Below are 6076 nucleotides of genomic sequence, written 5' to 3'. Positions count from 1 at the left end.
CAAACCAATCGGACGTTAATCGTGAAAAAGCCAAAGTAGCGGAGTAATCATTGGTCTCGTGTTGGAGTCGGTTCTATCTGGGTAAGTTTGTATTTCAAATAAAGTAATTCATTTGATTTCTAGAAGTAAATTAATTTATATATATTTATAAATTGGTGATTGGATTCATTGTTTGAGAAAAAGGAAAGACCATGATTGAAAAATACTATGTCATTATAATAAAAAAAGAAAAGAACATAGTTGAATGATACTATGGCATTAAACCAAAATGGGTAAGACCCTAGTTGAAAGATACTACGGCACTACACCGGAAAACAATCAAGACCATAGTTGAAAGACATTATGGCATCACTTCGGGATTGTGTAAGACTTTGGTTGAAAGATACCACGACATCTTCGGAACAATGAAACAATTGAAAATGATATCAATGGAATTACTATTATATCAATGTTATGAGGTTTGGAATGTGAGTAAGAACTTATGAGTACATAAGTGAGATTTAAGATCATGTATAGTTTAAGTAAATTTATTAAATAAGTTATGTTTATATGTTTTCGAACTTACTAAGCATATCATGCTCATGTTATCGTGTTTTTCTTGTAGATTTCGTGAAGCCTAGTAGATCAAAAGTTCAAGTTGGAGCCTATGCACTATCCATCTCTCATTTTGGTAGATGTTTTGAGTTATTTTGGAAGTTGGTTATGAATGACATGTATTAGGATCTTTTGGTTAACTTGTTCATGTTGTTATATTTAGTACTTGAAATGGTAATATTTTATAGTCTTGTATATATTCTTGGTATTTTGGTTTAATGGTATTGTAGTAATTTCTTTTGGTCTTTGGTGGATGCTTATGATGGTATATAAATGTTGCTTAAGGGATGTGAAGACATGAAATGTATGAGTAGTGTTAAGTACATGTTTTAGAAGTTGCCTTGAAATGAAATTGTGTGATTGCTAGAAGTAGTCTTGGATGGTTTCAATGTATGGTAATTAGGTATGTGATTATTCTTGTTTAATGTGAATTTTAAATGCAGTTTAGTTTGGTGTGTGATAGGTATTTGATTTGGTTTATTTTGATAAATGATTTGTGGTGTCAATGAGGGTACATTGATTAGAGACCTAGGTGGATTGATTTTGGTCTATTTTAGTTCTGTTTGATTGAGTTTTAATATATGAATGTGTTTGGATGAGGTTTGGTTTGGTGTCCAAGTAATTAGGGATGAATTGGCTTGCATTAGGGGTTATTTTTTAAGCAAACGACCTGAGACACGGGCTGTTACACGGCCGTGTGCCACACACTGTCACACCACACGGCCGTGTGTTAATTAAATTTTAAATGCAGGATGAACCACACGGCCTGGTGACCAAACTTTGAATACACACACGGTCTGGCACACGACTTGTGACACGGCCGTGTGACCCTATTTTGAATACCCACACAGGCGGGCACAAAGGTTGGGACATAGTTGTGTGTCCTATACTTCGAATTGAACACAGTTGGTCACACGACCATGTTTTCAAGCCACACATCCTAGGCTATGTCACATGGCCATGTGACCCTTGTTTTCGAAATTTTTTATTTTTTCCAAAATTTTTTGTTTTGTTTCAAAATGATCCCCGAATGTTCCCAAACTATTTTTAAGGCCCCGTAGGTTCGGTTTAAGGCTTGTAAGTGTACTTTTAATTCAAATAAAACATGTTTTTGTTATTATTATTATTTTTGAATAATTGCTTCTATTTAACGTTAAATATTTCTATTTGTACTATAATACTCTGTAACCCTAATCTGGTGATGGAGACGAGTTAGAGGTGTTACACAATTACACAAGGAAGAGTTGGGGGTTGAGGTGTCTTTGATTGCTATAACCAACTTATCGTTTGGAAGAAACAAATCTACTTTTAAGGATCGATTTGATTTCGAAGTGTATCAAGGCTAAGGCTAAGCATTCACATATTTTATTTATCAATTTAATTTAAATTATTTAATTTTATTTTGCAATTATCATTCTGTTATTATATGTTCTATTCATTTTTATTTTTATTTTCCTTTATCAACTAAAATTCCTTTTTATTTATTAACATACAAGTCGTGGGCACACAACTACCTAGACTCAAGAATCTGGTCATGTAATATGAAAATTATGAGTCTCAATCCCTGTGGGATCGACCCTACTTTTCTATACTACTGTTTAATTCAGTTAGAGAGTAGGAAATTTATATTTGGTGGTTTTGACATCTATCATCTAGTTATAGATAAAGTTAGGTGAATTTTTAGAATTCGAACTAAAATGACAGGTTTGAAAACATTAAGGGCTAAATTTGTTGAATATTGTATATTCAGGATTAAATTGATTTAATGTGTAAATATTGGAGGGCTAAATTTGTTATTAGACCAATAAAAAAGCCCAAATCAGCTTTGAATGACTAAAATATTTGATTTCGAAAAGTTAGTGATTAAATTAAAAAATTTAATAGTTCAGTGACTAAAATACAACGAAGTCAATAGTTTAGTGGCCATTTTTTTAGTTTACCTCTATGTTGGGTAAGAAAAAATCTTCAAATATTTGAGATTTGGTTTTTTAAATATTTTTTAATATTATTAATTCATTCAAATAACTAATATAGTTTAAGTATTTTGAGATAAATCTCAAAATTATATATGAATTTTGATTTAATGTACAATTTTATATAAGAATTTGGTTTTGTGTAAATTTGTACATGAAATTTGATTTGATCAAACTATTAATACAATTATCGATATAACTTCATTTTATATTTATATATTGCATACACAAACAATTATATTTATCTAATATAAAAATAAATTGATGTATTTATTTTTTAAAGGTGTAGAATTGAATTAAAATTAAAATTTCATGTAGATATTTGAACCAGAGTCAAAATTTCATATGTATAATTGTATCAAATCAAAATTTATGTATCAAACCATTGAATAAAATTTATTTCTAAGTTTCAGATTCATCCTTTAAATATTTTCATTAAAATGTTATTTTCAATCCAAAAATTCATGTCAATGTGATAAGTTATAATGTATAGTGTTAAAAGTAAATTTCGTATTTAATTGAAGTAGTTAATATTTATATTAATTGATGATCTTTTGAAAGTAAATGAATAATGCTATTTGAAATTAAAATATAATAATTAAATTTTAAATTTACTCTTAAAAAATTGAAATTGAAATTAAAATTAAAATATAATAGAAAGATGAAAATCATATTTGATTTTGGTAATTATTTAAATAAGTTAAATAGGAACCACATGTGTTAGTCTGATGGTTAGGGTGTTCACCGTCCCAAATGTGACTTGATTTCGAGTCGTGCTAGTCACATTGCTGTTAGGGCTTTGCCCTCCTCTTATAATTGACCAAAAAAAAAAGAAGCTAAATGGGACCCAACCTTTTCTAAAATAAAACAAATTTCATGTTAAAAATTCTAAAAGATTGATAAATATTAAGGATGGCAATGAAGTGGGGTGAACTTGATCAATTCTCTCAACCATGATTTTTAACAAAAAATTTGTTTCGAATTTGAACTCGAGATTTAATAAGAGACTTGATTTCACCTCGCCTCGTTCCAATTCGAATTTAATTTACTTATATTATTTTGGATGAAATAAGATTAATATTTTTGAGTTTAGACTTAAAACATAATATATTTAATATATATTTATTGAATGCAAAAACTTAATATATGTATGTATATTAGAGGTATTTTTGTAAATATTCTAAGACGAATTTATCTCAAACTCGATCCTACTCGATTATTTTTTAATTTCATCTGATCTTCCCTGAACCCTATTTTTCAAAAAAGATCCGAGCTTAACCATCAAAACCGTTAGATTTGAATTTTTCGCCACCGCTAAAAAATACCCCTTTCTTGTAAATTTTAAAAAGAAAAAAAAACCTTTTCTTTGATAATTAGGGTTTTTTAGGGTAGATAATAGCTATTATACATTAAAATTCACGTATTTGATGGATTTTGAGTCCTACCAGCAGTAAGTAGTTTGGATTAGGGGTGTTCATTCGGTTAATCGACCAGTTAACCGATCCAAAATAACATTAACCAAATTAACCGATCTTTCAAAGTTTTTAACCGTTAACTGAACCGAAATTTTTTCAAAAAAATTAACCGAACCTAATTTTTTTCGATTAATTCGGCCGGTTAACTGAATTAACCAAAAATTATATGTTTTTTTTGGTTAAAAATTAACCGAATTAACCGAATTACTTGAATTAACCGAATTACCCGAATTAACCGAATTGAATCACTACATAATTAAATTATTTTTAGACTTTTAGACTTTAGTTTTAGTTTTAGTTTTAGAATTTTATTTTTATTTATTAAATTATTTGTAATTTTTATGATTGGGTTGGGTTGGGTAATTGGGTTGGGTTGAATACTTGGGTTTGGATTGGGTTTAGGTGAATAGTGGGCCTATTTATATATTATAATTTTATTTATTAATTTTTCGGTTAAACCGAAAAAATTCGGTTAACTGATCGGTTTCGAACCGAATTAACCGTTAACCGAAAAATTAAAAAATAATTAACCGACCCCCGATCGAAAAAATTAGGTTAACCGACCGATTAACCGAATTTGATCGGTTAACAGAATTTTTTCAATTTTACCCGAATTTTTTACACACCGAAATTGAATTAATTCTGTAAATAACAAAAACATATATATGATTAATATTTTGTCAAAATCTCGAAGCCAAATCTTGAGCTTCATTGGTCGCCCCCATTTTGATTTTTATATTTTTATTAAATTTTTAAATAAAATAATTTACTGTCATATTTTTATTCTATATTAAATTTCCTCATTAAAATTTAACCTTTCTATTCAATTTTAAAAATAAATTAATACATACAATCAACACATGTATCACATAAGTAAAAAAAAAAAACTAATTTAAACTATTTTGAAGACAAAGTTTAATAAAAATAATTTAATATTCTATGTTTAGAGTTATTAGTTACCAAAAATAAATTAATATAATATTAAAAATTAATAATAATTATTTTTATAAAATAATTTTATGTTTTAAATTTTTAAGTCTTTATTTCATTAAATAAAAAATCTAAGTTAATTTCTTACTTTTTTAATGTTTTATAAATTAACTTATTTAACTATTAAAATAAAAATATTTGAAATAATATTTTTTTCTTATTAAATTTTATTTTCATATCATAAATATCAATATTGAGTTATCAAATCTAATTAAAAAAAATAAAATTTGTGTTCTCTAAAAAATATTTGGTGGTAAAATTTAAATTTTAGTGGAAAAATTCAATCAAATAAAGTTGAGTGGAAAATTTACCTATACTTTTCAAAATATAATGAAAGACATTAATTAAAATATAACATAATAATGAATTTTAATAATAGTATAAGATATAGTGATAAATTTGTATTTATTATATTTTCAAAAATACAATGATAAATACTAATTAAAATATAAAGAGAAAAAATTTAATAATTAATGACAAATTTGCAATTAAACCCCTCCACTAATACTGTTAGTGATCAAAACCTGAGTTTTAGGCCAGTTTAAATGAAGTTGGGCTTGCTCAGCAACCACCATTGACGATTGTTAAAATATAAGGGTTGGGAACTTTAAGCCAGCCCATTGGTTTCCCATGAATGGAAGTTGAAATCATTAAAACAAGTCATGTTTTGACATTATTTATAATATACGTGACACTTTATATCCGATTTATTTGTTAAATCAGAATATAAAATGTCACATTTCGTTGCCAAAGTAACTTAATATTTTTTATCTTAATTAAAATGGAAGCGTAGTGGTAAAAATTTTTATAAAAATTTCGACAACATTATTGCCTATTTTATGTAATGCTCTTGCAAAATTTAGATTTCACAATATATTCACATTCAAATCATCTCCCAAATTAATTCTCAACACTTTGATTTCTCGAAACATACCAATAACCTAGATTTATATGCTTTACTATTTCATCAAAATATTAGTTATAAAATACTAGCAAAGAAAACATAACGAAAATATTTAAATTCAATTTACGACACAGTATTAT

Source organism: Gossypium hirsutum, chromosome D13 (assembly GCF_007990345.1).
Source record: "Gossypium hirsutum isolate 1008001.06 chromosome D13, Gossypium_hirsutum_v2.1, whole genome shotgun sequence".
Lineage (NCBI taxonomy): Eukaryota > Viridiplantae > Streptophyta > Magnoliopsida > Malvales > Malvaceae > Gossypium > Gossypium hirsutum.
Note: the sequence above shows the minus strand (reverse complement) of the source record.